Source organism: Lissotriton helveticus, chromosome 12 (genome assembly GCF_964261635.1).
Source record: "Lissotriton helveticus chromosome 12, aLisHel1.1, whole genome shotgun sequence".
Classification (NCBI taxonomy): domain Eukaryota; kingdom Metazoa; phylum Chordata; class Amphibia; order Caudata; family Salamandridae; genus Lissotriton; species Lissotriton helveticus.
In genome coordinates this window covers 352049799-352064715 of record NC_136073.1, presented here as the reverse complement: position 1 = coordinate 352064715, position 14917 = coordinate 352049799, and positions in this window count along the sequence as shown.

Genomic DNA, 14917 nt, shown 5'->3' with positions numbered 1-14917 from the left:
ACCACAAACCCAATTTCTCACAGCATTAATTAAATCATTCAGGCACTCAGGTGCCCATTTAGTTAGATTATCAGGATCTGGTATCTTTTGTGGTTTCTGGCCTAAAATCGCCCCACATTCTTCTTCCTTTTCAAATTCCTGAAATTCAGATTGGGTGTCCAGCATAACTCCAGGACTGGATCCATAGGAACTAATGATGCAGTTTGAGTTAAACTGCTTGGTTTCTAAGTTGGAGTTGAGGCAATTGAAAGCATTCTCTGATTAGTAACCATAGATTATTGTTTGGCGCAGATAGGAAATGATTCATACATTCAACACAAGTGCCCCTCTTTCCAAATACTTTTTTGGCCCCTCACTCTCCCAACTAACAATGTCCAGAATCTTTTCTATTTTTTTCTTTAATTGCAGATTAGAGAAGTCTCCAAGTTTGTTTTTATTGGGCCTTTTTTGTTTTAATCAAAATTTTTGTTACGTTTCCCCGTCATTGGATTGGACGAGCTTTCCTCTGGTTTGGTGACTTTAAAGACATTTATTGTAATTCCAGGGACATTCCATGCTGCTTTGTCTTGTAATATTACTTGACCCTAAAGATCACCATGTAGATTAATATTAAAAGCTCGCCAAACAAAAGTTTTCAGTAGTTCAGATTTATCTTGATCCAGATTTCAGGTTTTAGATCATACCCTTCTGCTCTAATGTTGTCTTCTAGAGAGGACAACAATGAAATCATTGTGTTATTGTTCACAGGAAGAACATAGACATTACACATTTCTATGGGATATAAATAATGTGATAACCTATGAGAGAGCGGCATATAAAGTGAATTTTGTAGAGGTGGATCATATGTACAAGTAGTCAGCACCCGGCTATATAGAGGAACTTTAATCATGTTTAGATGCGATATATGACAAGGCATTTGAATGAATTGGCATCTGACAATGTGCAGAACCAGCGTTACAAGGTGCAATTCCATGCTTACTGCAATGTAGAGGTGTTTTGAAATGAAATCTTTCACTAATGATAGAAGTGTTTAATTGATTAATAACGTGCCTTTGGATGAACTATAGCGAAATGTATAATCATACTTTATGTACTAGATAATTAGTTTAAGTTAGAGACAATGCTTTTGCCGTTAAGGTTGGAGGCCTAAGTGAACAAAGAAAGTGCTAATGTAAAACGTTGGGCCTATAACCAGCAGAGGCCTAGTACATGGAAATGGTGCAGACCTGTATGAAAATGTTTTGCTTAAACATAAACGATAGCAATGCTTATGAAAGACCTTTTAGAATATGTTGCAACATTTGTAGACTGTGGGTTATGTGCTTATTTCTTTGCAGGTGCCTTATCAAGCAGATAGTAGGGTAGAAGGGCCCATTGTGTATGAGCGTTAGGATGTTAGACTCAGACATGGAGGAGTAGACTGGGAATTTACAGAAGCAACTTGAAAGGATGAAGAGCTTGAGACCCAAGGACGTCTGAACGGACAAGGATGGACTCATGCCATGTGGAAATTTACAGAACTCAACACCTTCTTGAGGGGCGTACCAGAAGGCGTGACGTTAACATTGTGGGGTTTGGTATTAGGGACAGTGCCCCGAGGGTGGAGACAAGGCAGACGAGTTGAGGAGCTAGAGAGAGCGATCAGATGGGCAAAGGGCATAGATGCGAGTCAAGAATGATAGTCTAAGAGAATGTGGGCGAACTTCACTTGGAAGTCACCACGGCTGACACCTTTTGGATAGGACGGGTGGTTGTTGAGTAGGGATGTCATCTAGTATAGAGTAGGGACAGACTAACCTGAATTTATGTCTATTATCCTGATGAGTACCAGAACTCAAGTGATAGCAATTTTGTTTAGCCTGATGGTCCTGGAATTGATTCTCGTTCTGTTCATTAGCCGACTGAGACTTTTCCGTAGGATTATGTTTGTATTAGTACCTGTTTACCTTTTGAACCTCTTGCTGTGGTGCCTGTATCTCCAGTTATTTTTGGTTATGTAATAAACCTTCTAAATTCAGTCTTTAGTCAGTGGTTCTTTGGGGAAAGCAATTGGGTATTTTGAATTTGATCTGTTTAGTGTCAACTAGGTTGCCTTATTCACTCTATGACAGGTAAAAAAAGGTCCAGTCGACCTGTGACGGGATTCTGGAGAATGGGAAACAGACTCTATAAGAGAAATCCCGCCGTATCAATTGGTAGCAGAGTAGGATGGTTATCTTCTGAGTGAGGGTAAGCTAGAAGTAGGTTGAGATTTCCCCGAGGCCCATAGAACCCAAGGATGAGTGTCCAGAAAATCGCGGATGGCGTTCAATGGAATCTGACGGAGAGTAACAGTGCGGCAGACAGCAGCAGCTCGGAGGAGAGTGAGTATGAAAAGGGTCATGCGTTGTTAGATTGCGGTGTCATGTTGTATTGTATGTGTATTGTCTTGCGGAGTTGAAGGCCTGTAGTGTGAAAGAGGACAGGTTGTGAGCGCACGCAACCGGTGAAAATCTTAAGCTCAAGGGCAGTTTAAGTGGTTGGGGTGTATCGAACACCCAAAGTAATTGTCGACCATTGTGAAAGGGGGTCATGAGGTACCATTGATCGCCCACAGGACCGAGATAGGGGGAACGAGTGTGTGAGTGTGTGGGTAACGGACGCTGGTCGGAAGTTACCGTGAACTTGTAACCTATCAGAGTGGCGAGTGTCCGGTCGTTCGTGGACAGACATTTGCCAGTTGGTGACAATTACAGTTAGACTGTGGCCGTACAGTCAGGGAAGTGGTTGCTTGATCGGAAGTAATCATTTTCAGTGTATGATTGAGACGCATGAGAGACCGCGAGAAGAACGGAGAGAGGAGGGGAACTGCTGGGAAACGGAGGCGATTGATGTCAGAAGGAGCCGCGCTGTGATAGGGCGGTTGGCGTGAAGCCGCGCTGGGATTGGTGGATTGTCATCAAGAAGTACAGCGAGTGTTGTAAACAAGGAAACGTGTGGTTTTCACCATGAAATGTTTTAAAGCATTGCGAAAATGTTTCAAAGGAGAAAACAGGATAGAACCTCGGGGTGGGGAGGAGGCTCCACCCGAGGATACTCCAGCTTATTACATGGCAACGAATGTTGGGTTGCATACCATATTGTGGCTCGATAATTGGTGTAAGATGACAGATGGAAACGAGGAATTGACGTTTCCTAAATATGGAACGTCTAGACTAGAAGTGCTATACCAGTTGAAAGCGATTATGGCCGCATTGCGACCTTTGCCCAGACCAACACAGTTCGAAGCACTAAATTCATGGATAAGGGCAGCCCACGACAGGAACAGAGATAGGAGACAAGAAAGAGTGAAACGCTCGGTAAGGGCAGTTCAAGATGCGAGATGGGATGCCATGGAAAAGAGATAGAGGGTACAGACCATTGTAGGGGATAGGTTGTATCCGTTGCTGGAAAGTGCAGGCGATGGGCAGAAAAAGAGTACAGAGGATGAGGAAAGCGAGACAGACGACAGCCTGATAGAGAGGCTGTTGTCAGAAAGGCCACCCCCATACAACCCAGAGTTGCAGGGAACGCAAGCACCGGCAAAGCACTGGGAAGCACCAGTAGGGGAAGGCGGGGGTCCAATGGGGAACGGATGGGAAACCCCAGGGGACAAGTTTACCCCAGAAAAGGGAGAAAGGGCACCCCCACCCTCCCCAGTGTCGAGAGTAGTGGGACGGTTTACAGTACAGAAAGTTAGGGTAGAAGAGGGTGTCCATTCTCAGAAATTGCCAGATGCCCTGACGGTACCTGTTACCATAGGTCCTATAGTATCAGTGTACAATCCAGAACAGACCCAAGGCGAGAGTCCACCAAAGATGTGGAGCGACAGGAGTGCTAGTGAAAGTAGAACTGATACGGCAGATGGGTGGAAGACATTACCCAGACCGGTAGAACGGAGCACCCCTTTGGTGGCATCGGCAGACTCCTCGGAGGAGAAAAGAGGTTGGGGGGATTCGATGGATTTGAGAGGACCGAGGCCGAGGTCAATGAGGGAGTTAAGGCCAGATTTGAAAACTTGGGAAACAATTGTGGACGCCCAGAGCGACAGATCAAGGAATGTGTTTGGGTCAGAGAACGAAGAGAATAGGATGGGTTCTCACTGTGCAGCTAGCGAAAGCAGGCAGGAGGGGGAAAACGGAGGTGTGGGGAGCAGGGGGACGTCTCATCATTCCTCCGGAGATAGGCGACAGGAGTGGGACTGTAAGAGTTGCGAAGGTAGAAGGGTTCCTCCTAATACACCTGAAGAGAACAGGAGGGGGAGTCAGGAAGGTGGTGGAAGGGACTCTAAGGAAACTTCTAGCCAAGGCACATTGAGAGCGGCAATAAAGGCAAGGAGGTTAGATGTGCTGAGATTAAAATCAGAAGTAGAGGAAATAGTGGAAGGTACACTGCCACTAGAAAGGATTGTTGTTTGTGGCAAAAGATGTTACTCGAAAGGCTAGGACAGCTCATTTGAAACTTTCTGAATTGGCAAACAAGTATGTGGTAGACTTGACAAAAACGAAAGCCCTACAAGGGGGCCACAGGTTACAGTATTCAGATCAAGATCTAGAAGAAAAGAGGGTGATCGGATTAAAACCCCATATTAGGGAACTGATAATGGGAATCCGGACATGGTCCCAGCTGGAGAAATAGGAGGAAAGGTGGTCAAAGAAAAAGACAGTCAGACGGAGTGTTACCGAGACATCCCCGGGAGGAGGGTTGATGCACGCGGAAGCGTACCCCTTGCGGGAGGTGGCTCATGGGGGATATGTACATGTACTCTGGAGCAGGGGAGACCTGGCTGCTTTTACGAACACATTTCCAAAGTTGAGAGAGAGTCCAGTGGAATGGTACAAGCAGGTAGAGAGGTTTGTTAAAATTTCTAAGGTACTGTGGATTGATTTGAACACACTGTTTGATATTGTGGTTCCAAATGATTTATGGATAGCATGCAAAGTCAGTGTCGAATGGCCCACTGCGGAGCCAGAGAGAGATAGTGCCACAAATGGACCGTCACCTAGGGTGATGGCAAAGTACGAGCAGGCGATCACATGGCTAAAAACTAAAGTACCACCACAAGACATCGATTGGGTAAAGATAGACCGTACAAGGCAAGAACCAAAAGAGACGGTGCACGAATTTTATGAGAGGTTGTTGCTGATTTTCAAGCAGTACAGCGGATTGGATGTGATGGATCCGAAGGATATGGGACAGTTCGTATCCAAGTTTGTGCTGGGATTGAGGCCTGATATCTGCCTTATGATACAGCAGCATTTGATCTGTTGGCAAAACAAACCTCTAGACGAGATTTTGAGATATGCGAGGTACTGCAGTGATGAGATAGACTCAAAGACAAAGAAGCTTAAGGATAAACTAATGTTAGTCCAGATGCAAGCAGGAGGACAGGGTCAGTCAGGAAATGGCACCATGGGAAGGAGATCAGGGAGACAGAAGAAAGATGGGGAAGACCTAGGATAGACATAGAGGCCCTGAAGAAGACGACCAGGTGTCATCAATGTCACGAGGTCGGGCATTGGAGACGCGAGTGTCCCCATAACCCAGACAATCAAGTACAGGAGCAGGAGGAGGAGGAAGTCCAAGCCCCTCCGGCACGGAAGGTGACAGTGCCTAAGTCTCAGATGACAAAAGTGGGGTCTTCAGCTCCTAGAGCTCAGGTTCCCCAGCCACCAAAGATTTCAACAGGGAACAAGGGGTACCACCAGATGCCTTTCATAGTCAAAGGGGATGAGTGCTATTACTTTGACCCAGTGACAGGTCGGTACCAGGATGGGGAGGAGGGTTGTACCCTTGGAGCAGTACTGGAGGTAGATCAGAGAGGACCGTTTGTGGAGGCAGATGTAGATGGACATCCCACCACCTTCTTGGTTGACACAGGCGCTTCTCGCTCCACTGTGCGGTCTGCGGTAGTTCCCAACTTACCCCTCTCAGGACAGACCATACAAGTGATAGGAGTAGCAAACAGAAGAATGACAAACCCCCTGACTGAGCCGGTCCCTGTGAAGATTGGAAGTTTTAGAGATCGACACCAGTTCATGGTGTGTGATTCCAGTCCTGTGTGTCTGTTAGGAAGAGATCTTTTGTGTAAACTTAATTGCACCATTTATTGTACCCCCCAAGGGAGTAGAATTGCAGACTAATGATGATGATGCTGATTTTAAGGTTGCAAATACGCAGGTGTGCATTGAATTGTACCCTGCCATAACGGTGGATGAACTCCCATGGGATTTGAGGGGTTCAGTCTCGCCGGAGGTGTGGGACTTTACGGGAGAAGAGATTGGACTGATCAAAGGGGTAGAGCCTGTCCGAATCCAAGTGAGACAAAATGCTGAATTCCCGAGAACACCACAGTACAAATTGACCCCAGATACACTTGCAGGTATAAAACCTGTGATTGAGTCCATGATTAGACAAGGGATCCTGAAGGAGGTTATGGGCAGTCCCTGTAACTCTCCGATAATGGGTCTGCAGAAGCCAAGTGGCAAATTCAGGATAGTGCAGGATTTACGAAAGATTAACAACATTGTCGTCCCATGCTGTCCAGTGGTACCGAATCCATCAGTGATACTGTTTCAGATACCGTTCCAAGCTGAATGGTTTTCTGTGATTGATTTGTGTCAAGCCTTCTTTTCCATCCCATTGCATGAGGAAAGCCAATTTCTTTTCGCTTTCAAAATAGAGAGTCGCGTCCTAACATGGTGCTGTATCCCCCAAGGGTATACAGAGAGCCCATCGATCTTCAATCAATTGTTGAAAAGGAATCTCGAGAGTCTGGTGCTGCCACAGAACTCAGTTCTCGTAGAGTACATAGACGACCTCCTTGTTGCGTCAGACACCGAAGATGCATGTAGGATTGATACCATTGCTTTGCTGAACCATCTGGGAGGGAACGGACACAAGGTGTCCCCCAGCAAGTTGCAGTACTGCCTGCAAGAAGTGCAGTATCTGGGTCACAGAATAGAGCAGGGAAAGAGGAAGGTGTCGCCTGACAGGATCGAAACAATCATGAGAATGAATGTGCCCTCGACCCAAAGAGAGGTTAGAATGTTCTTGGGCATGGTTAGCTACTGCAGACAATGGATTGTTAACTTTTCCCTGAAGGCGAAACCCTTGCAGAAACTGACGCACAAGGACGTGAGTGATCCGGTAGCATGGGACTCATACTGTATGATGGCTTTTCTTGAGTTGAGAGAGGACTTGTGTCGGGCTCCGGCTTTGGGAATGCCTGATTACAATAAATCATTTGCATTATTCTGCTGTGAAAGAGAGGGATGTGCATTGGCATGTGGAGTGTGGGGGTGTGCGGGCCGGAATAACAGGCGTGGAGGCCGGATGTAATGTGCTATGATTAGCACTAGTTTTATTTTATACAGAAAAGTCAAGCTCTTGGGCACGGTGATTAGGTATAGTCCTCGTGGGTCGGGTTGGGGTTCTTAGCGAGGAGGGTCCGCTGGTGAGAACACAGGCAGGTCTTCCACTGCAGGGCTGGTGTTCTCCTTCCTGGTTGCGGGCGTTGGGGTGTCCCTCGGAGATAAAGGAAAGAGACACAGGGCAGTTAGTTCCAATGGTCACGGAACTCGGTTGACTGACACCGGCACCGGGAGTGTGAGGGAGGAAATAGACCGTGAGGGAGGGCGGTAGGGTAGGGGAAGAATGGAAAGAAAAGACGGGATGTAGGGACAGGGTGCAAAGTGTGGGGGGGGTTGGGTGGAAGGTACTGTACAGTGTAGGGGTGATTATAATACACAGTGGGGTGCGCGTGACTTCTGTGCAAGATGTATGCTAAAGATTTACACTATTTATACTATTTACACGGGGAGGGAGAAACACGGAGAATGGTAACAGTTCACTCACGTGCCCCGCCGTAACTCTCGTCCGAGTTACGGCCGCTTTCCAGCCGCCTCCTGAGGATGCCACCAATCCTCGCACCAAACGTCTTCCTCTTCCTCCTTCGCTCGCCTCGTCCTCTCTCCTACAGTCTCCGCTGCCGGTCCTTCGCGTCTCGCCAACTCCTGCCACGAGTCCACCGCTGGGAACGCTTCCTCCTCGGCGTCGCTGGCTTTTCTATCTTCCGATCGTGTTCCTGAGGAAAGACTTCCGGGGTCAGACGGGGTAACTTCCGGTCCGTTAGTAGCCGTCGTACTTCCGGGGTCATTCCAGGCTGCTTCCGGTCCGCTGTGCTCCGGTGGTGCTGTCGGCGCCTGCAGGGAGACAGAGAGAGGCGTAGCCGGTTTTGGCTGTGGGTTAGTGATGCCGCCCGTATGGGCGTTCCTACGGTATCGGTGTGCCCGGGAGGTAAGGGGCGTCCCTTCACATGGCAGTTTTAGTGCAAGACCATGGAGGAGTCCGTAGACCAGTTGCATACTTTTCGGCTACCCTAGATCCAGTAGCCGCAGCGTTGCCCGGATGTCTCAAATCCGTTGCTGCAACAGGTGTCAGCATTGAGAGATGCGAAAGTATAGTGATGGGATATCCACTGACAGTGCATGTACCGCATTCTGTGGAATTGCTGATGACCAGGACCAGGACGCAGCACCTGACCAACAATAGGCTCACACGCTACGAGCAGGTTATACTTGCTGCTGAGAATGTGGCTCTCAGGAGGTGCTCTGTCTTGAATCCTGCTACCTTGTTGCCATTACCAAATGATATAGATGAAGATTGGGAAGACCATGATTGTCTTGATGTAACCGAACTGTGTACCAAACCTAGGCCGGATATTGTGATGTGCCGTTGACAGACCCTGATGAAATTTACTTTGTCGACGGCTCATGCATAAGAGACAATACCGGTCAGCTGAGAGCAGAGTTTGCTGTTTGTACAATTTCTGGAGTAATTGAGGCAGCCTGCCTGGAAGGAGTACACTCCGCGCAGGTGGCTGAGATAGTTGCATTGACGCGTGCCTGTTTGGCAGCCAATGGGATTCGGATCACCATCTTCAATGACAGCCAATATGGATTTGGGGTGGTTCATGACTTCGGTCAGTTGTGGTCCCAGAGGGGTTACATGACATCATCGGGCTCCCCAATCAGAAATGGCGAGTTCATCAGGTTATTGCTGGAGGCTTTGCAGGGTCCTGCAGCAATAGCAGTGGTAAAATGTACAGCTCATACCAGAGGAAGTGACTTTGTGACAATGGCAAATAAATATGCTGATGAAGTTGCACGCTATTGTGCGGAGGAAGGATATTCTTTTACTGAACAAAGCATTGAAGGACCAAGGGAAAGGACTGAACTAAGCATGATGCTTGAGATGGCAGACACATGGGAAGAGTTGAGAGATATGCAAGGACAAGCGTCAGAATATGAGAAAAGGGTGTGGACATTGGCTGGCTGTGTCAAGGGAGACTTGGACATGTGGGTTTCTGCTGACGGAAGAGCTGTGCTGCCCAATGAATTGGTGAGCGCAATGGCACGACAGATGCATGGTCCTGTGCATCTGGGGAGGGATGCGATGTGTCGTGTGTTCAGACAGACGTGGTACAATCCCAAGTTTAGACAGGCTGCAGAAGCAGTGTGCCAGAGGTGTGTAACATGTCAACAGATAAATGTGGGAAAAAGAACACCAGTTACACTGAGTCACATTGGACGGTCCGGTGGACCTTTCTACAGGATGCAAATAGACTTCATTGAAATGCCGAGGTGTAATAGCCTTAGGTATGTCCTGGTGATTGTGTGTGTGTTTTCTAGATGGGTTGAGGCATATCCCACTCGTAGGTGCGATACACTCACGGTAGCCAAACTATTGCTGAGGGAATTGGTGCCACGATTCGGGGTCCCGACCTCTCTGGAATCGGACCGAGGAAAACATTTTAATAGTGAAGTTGTAAAGATGCTTTGCACTGCCCTGAACATTGATCAAAGACTGCATTGTAGCTACCGTCCAGAGGCGTCTGGCATTGTAGAACAGATAAATGGGACTTTGAAAGCCCGAATGGCAAAGGTGTGTTCATCTACATCCCTGAAGTGGCCCGATGCACTGCCGTTGGTACTAATGAGTATGCGTAGTACCCCAGATAGGAGGACAGGGCTCTCACCTCACGAAATATTGATGGGGAGGGCTATGAGATTGCCATCGATTCCTACAACTGCTTTGCTGAATATCACAGATGATGTCATTCTTGACTATTGCAGAGGACTTTCTGATGTCATGCGTTCTGTGTCCCTTCAGGTGCAGGCTGCTGAAATTCCGGCTTCTAGCGACCTTTGTCACGACCTGTGTCCAGGAGACTGGGTCTTTGTGAGAAAACACGTCAGGAAAAACTGCCTGGATGTGCGTTGGAGAGGTCCGTTCCAGGTTATCCTAATAACCACGACATCTGTGAAAGTTGGTGGACTGCCAAATTGGGTCCATGCTTCTCACACCCGACGAGCTCCAGCACCCGCGGAAGGAACAGCTCCCCTCAGAGACGAAAACAATAACGAAGAAGAAGATCCGGGTGAGGGGATAAGTCAAGCTGTGGAGGTGCCAGTGGAAGTTGGGGTTTCCCCGAGTCAGGCTGTCTATGATCACGACGACAGTGACACTGAATCTGCCCAAGAAGAGGGAGGTGGCGGAGAAGGTGATCTAAGTGCAGAAGAGCCTGAGAGTGGGGACGAACAGGGTGTGCAAACGAGAAGCAGACGAGCAAGAGGTGCAGAAGCTCATTGGCCTGAGAGACAGAGGCGAAGAAATGTGAGACTGGCTTCTGAAAGAGAATTTGCCCCTGTGTCTGAAGAATCTGATCTGGAAGGGGAAGAACGAGGAGCCGAGCAAGGGGGTCCGAGAAGGTCAAGGAGAGTGCGAGTACCTTGCGGAAGATACGCTACTCCAGAGTGGACCTACCCTTTCGCAAATGCTAGGGCTACCAATGCCAGGGGTACTGAGGTCCGGGAGGGTGAGGACAGTGACGGTGATCAGCATGATCCCCAATGTGAAGCTGGAAGTGATGTTGTTGGTACCTGGACTTGAAATTGAAGGCATACCGACACTCACTTTTCCTAATCCCCCTCTCATAAGCAAGATACGTGATTTACTCCTGGATAGACTGATTTTCCCTACCTTTGTTCCGGATATGCCAGTGTATGATGAAGTTGTGCTCCGCATGGAACTTTTAGATTATGTGTTGCAGGCAATCGGATCAAGTATAATCATCGACTATTGAGAACTTTGAACTTAGAATTTTGAATTTTGAACTTTGCTTGAACTTCGAATTGCTTGAAAGACTTTTGAAAAGACTTTGTCAATAGCTGTTAACTTAACCTAGAGCCAAGTGGAAGAAGAACAAATTTAGGGACTTTCCACAGAGGACGGAGAAGGGTTAAGGCTGTCTGTTGATTGAAGCAAAAGAAGAACTGAAACAGAATTTTCAAGCTGCCAGATGTGGTTCAGGAGACTCGAATAGCAGAGAAAGAGACTTTGGGTGCTTTCCGAGAACGAACTGCTTTGTGCTGAGACCATGGCGCCTGGGAACTCGAATCGTAGAGCCAAGTGCATAGTAGGCACTCTTTTAGCTGGAGTAATTCTCCTTATAGTTATAGTAGTTTCCGTTTCCTATTTTGCACCACACAAACAAGTAGAGAAGGCTGGGGGGACACCGGCACCTATTACCCCTAGCCAGAAGGAAGAAAGAGAAAGAAGAGAGAAGGCCTTGCTGGCTGCAGAGAGTCGTAGGTTACATACAGATCTGTCTAAGGGAAATTTTGGACAGAACGCATATGCAAAGCTGCTGTATGAATACATTGATGCGATGGATGCAAAGGACTGTTATGTGTGTATGCAATTGCCAGCTTCAGTAGATGAGGGTATCAGATACCATCACCTTCCATTGACATATGGGATATCCTGTAGTTTGCTGATTAGTATCCTATATGGGCGAAATCACTTTGAATACTTCTTTTCGAATTATGATGCTGTGTTGCCAGAAGTCCCGAATTACAAGCATTTAAACAAGTGGGACTATTATAAGTCAGAGGACAGACTTGGATATTTTTTCATTCCCACTCAAGAGCTAGACACCCCATATGCACACCGACACAACTTGACCTGTTCACTATCCGAGATAGAGAAAAAGTTCATTGAGCAAGTGGAAGATAGGTACACAAAGCAAAAGAAGTTGCGAGATTCAGGTCAAGGCAAGGTAGATTTGACCGAAGAAGAGAAACAGCATAAGTCAAGGGGGAGTTATGGCCCAATAGCTCTAGATGCAGTACAGAAAGGAAAGTTATGTCTTCATCGACCACAGACGTATTATGAAAATGTGTATGTGGGTCAGACTACGTGTGACCACACCTTCACATTAGAGTTTTATATAAAGGACTTTCTGAAGAGCGTGGTTCAGGTGATTCCTACTGTGTATTTTGTCTGCGGAAGGAATGCGTATGTGAGATTGCCAGAGAAGTGGTATGGAACGTGTTACCTGGCAATCATCTTTCCCAAAATTTACCACACTGAGGATTTTGCTCTCTTAGAGGGAGGGTCTCAGAGGAGGGTGAAGTGGGGGGAGAGTGCTGGAGCAATAATTGGAGATGTGTTTGGGGCAGCGATACCCATGCTAGGAGTCATTTTAAATGACATCAAGATAAGGCGGTTAGCAACTGTAGTGGATGAACTGTCAATGAGTACAGCCAAGTCATTGGTGCTGGTCGAGGGTGAGATGTTGTCGATAAGGACAATGGTTTTACTGAACCGTCTTGCTGTAGACGTCATCCTAGCAAAAGAGGGCGGAGTCTGTAAACGTTTGAAGGTTCAGGAATGTTGCACTTATATACCAGACAACTCTAAGGATCTGGAGACATATATATCCAACATTACTGCAATCCATTATGAGATTGAGGATTTGACCCAAGAGAATACATGGGAGACCGTTGGCAAGGGATTTGGAAAGGTTGGAAACTGGTTTGCTAACCTAGGGAAGGGTTTCTTGGGATTTGTACTGAAACCCCTCATTATAGCAGTGGCATGTGTGATTGCTTTGTGGGGGTTAGTGAGGTTGTACAAATGGTACAAGTCGAACAGATTGGTGAGGTCAATGAGAGCGCAAGAGATGCGAATGGAAAGGATGCAAGACAATCAATACCGCAGTTTGAGAGCATTGGAGATGCTCAAGCGAGGGAAAATGGCCACAAGCTCCGTTTAGTTCAGTTCTTACCCTGAGTATGATGTGAGGGTGGTGATGACACAGGTCATCAAAGGGGGGAACTGAGAGAGCGTCATATAAAGTGAATTTTGTAGAGGTGCATCATATGTACAAGTAGTCAGCACCCGGCTATATAGAGGAACTTTAATCATGTTTAGATGCGATATATGACAAGGCATTTGAATGAATTGGCATCTGAAAATGTGCAGAACCAGCGTTACAAGGTGCAATTCCATGCTTACTGCAATGTAGAGGTGTTTTGAAATGAAATCTTTCACTAATGATAGAAGTGTTTAATTGATTAATAACGTGCCTTTGGATGAACTATAGCGAAATGTATAATCATACTTTATGTACTAGATAATTAGTTTAAGTTAGAGACAATGCTTTTGCCCTTAAGGTTGGAGGCCTAAGTGAACAAAGAAAGTGCTAATGTAAAACATTGGGCCTATAACCAGCAGAGGCCTAGTACATGGAAATGGTGCAGGCCTGTATGAAAATGTTTTGCTTAAACATAAACGATAGAAATGCTTATGAAAGACCTTTTAGAATATGTTGCAACATTTGTAGACTGTGGGTTATGTGCGTATTTCTTTGCAGGCGCCTCATCAAGCAGATAGTAGGGTAGAAGGGCCATTGTGTATGAGCGTTAGACTCAGACATGGAGGAGTAGACTGGGAATTTACAGAAGCAACTTGAAAGGATGAAGAGCCTGAGACCCAAGGACGTCTGAACGGACAAGGATGGACTCATGCCATGTGGAAATTTACAGAACTCAACACCTTCTTGAGGGGCGTACCAGAAGGCGTGACGTTAACATTGTGGGGTTTGGTATTAGGGACAGTGCCCCGAGGGTGGAGACAAGGCAGACGAGTTGAGGAGCTAGAGAGAGCGGTCAGATGGGCAAAGGGCATAGATGCGAGTCAAGAATGATAGTCTAAGAGAATGTGGGTGAACTTCACTTGGAAGTCACCACGGCTGACACCTTTTGGATAGGACGGGTGGTTGTTGAGTAGGGATGTCATCTAGTATAGAGTAGGGACAGACTAACCTGAATTTATGTCTATTATCTTGATGAGTACCAGAACTCAAGTGATAGCAATTTTGTTTAGCCTGATGGTCCTGGAATTGATTCTCGTTCTGTTCATTAGCCGACTGAGACTTTTCCGTAGGATTATGTTTGTATTAGTACCTGTTTACCTTTTGAACCTCTTGCTGAGGTGCCTGTATCTCCAGTTATTTTTGGTTATGTAATAAACCTTCTAAATTCAGTCTTTAGTCAGTGGTTCTTTGGGGAAAGCAATTGGGTATTATGAATTTGATCTGTTTAGTGTCAACTAGGTTGCCTTATTCACTCTATGACAGGTAAAAAAAGGTCCAGTCGACCTGTGACGGGATTCTGGAGAATGGGAAACAGACTCTATAAGAGAAATCCCGCCGTATCACCTATCCTCTTTGTTTGAAAGATTACAAGCATAGAGTTGTAAATGTCACACTGTTCTCAAGTTTCACCTGGCAATATATTTGGGATGCTGGAGGAGTACTCATTCTCAGACCACCACTAAAAAATGTATAGCTGTTTAGCACTCCTAGATTCAACTAAAAAATGTGAAGGCAACTGCTAACAAGCATTGGCTAAAGTGGTCTGACAAAAAAAAAGATCGAAACGATGTTCACTCAGTATTTGCATACAAGAGCTAATGTCATGAGCTCTGGTATATGGACATTAAATGTATCTGTATTTTCATAGGACACTTAGTGAACCATGTGCTTGTTAGT